A 711-nucleotide genomic window follows, 5' to 3' on the forward strand; every position below is an offset into this window, starting at 1 on the left:
TCATCCTCCCACACATACACCATCCAACCCTCACATACTCTGTCCTCCCACACACACACACCATCCTTCCACCATCCATCCTTCCACACACACACCATCCTTCCACCATCCATCCTCCCACACACTCACCATCCTTCCACCATACACTCTCCCACACCTACCCCATCCTCCCACCCACACATCATCCCTCCACCACTCATCCTCCCACACATACACCATCCTCCACCTTCACACCTCCCACACACACACACACACACCATCCTTCCACTACCCATCCTCCCACACATACATCATTCTCCTACACATACACCGTCCTCCCTCTCCTACACCAAACATCCACCTTCACGTACCCCATCCTCCCACACACACACACCACCCCTCCATCACCCATCCCCCCACACACACACCATCCTCCCTCCCATACACCATCCATCCTCCTGCACACACACCATTCTTCCACCATCCAGCCTCCCACACACTCCCCATCCCTGCACCATACATTCTCCCACACATACCCCATCCTCCCCCCACATACATCATCCCTCCACCATTCATCCTCCCACACCCACACCACCCCCCCTCCCACACACCACACATCCACCTCCACACACCCCCACCCTCCCACACACACACACCATCCCTCCACCACCCATCCCCCCACACACACACCACTCTCCCACCCACACACCACCCCCCCCCCCCCCCCCCCCC

The sequence above is a fragment of the Melanotaenia boesemani genome, chromosome 2, assembly GCF_017639745.1.
Source record: "Melanotaenia boesemani isolate fMelBoe1 chromosome 2, fMelBoe1.pri, whole genome shotgun sequence".
Lineage (NCBI taxonomy): Eukaryota > Metazoa > Chordata > Actinopteri > Atheriniformes > Melanotaeniidae > Melanotaenia > Melanotaenia boesemani.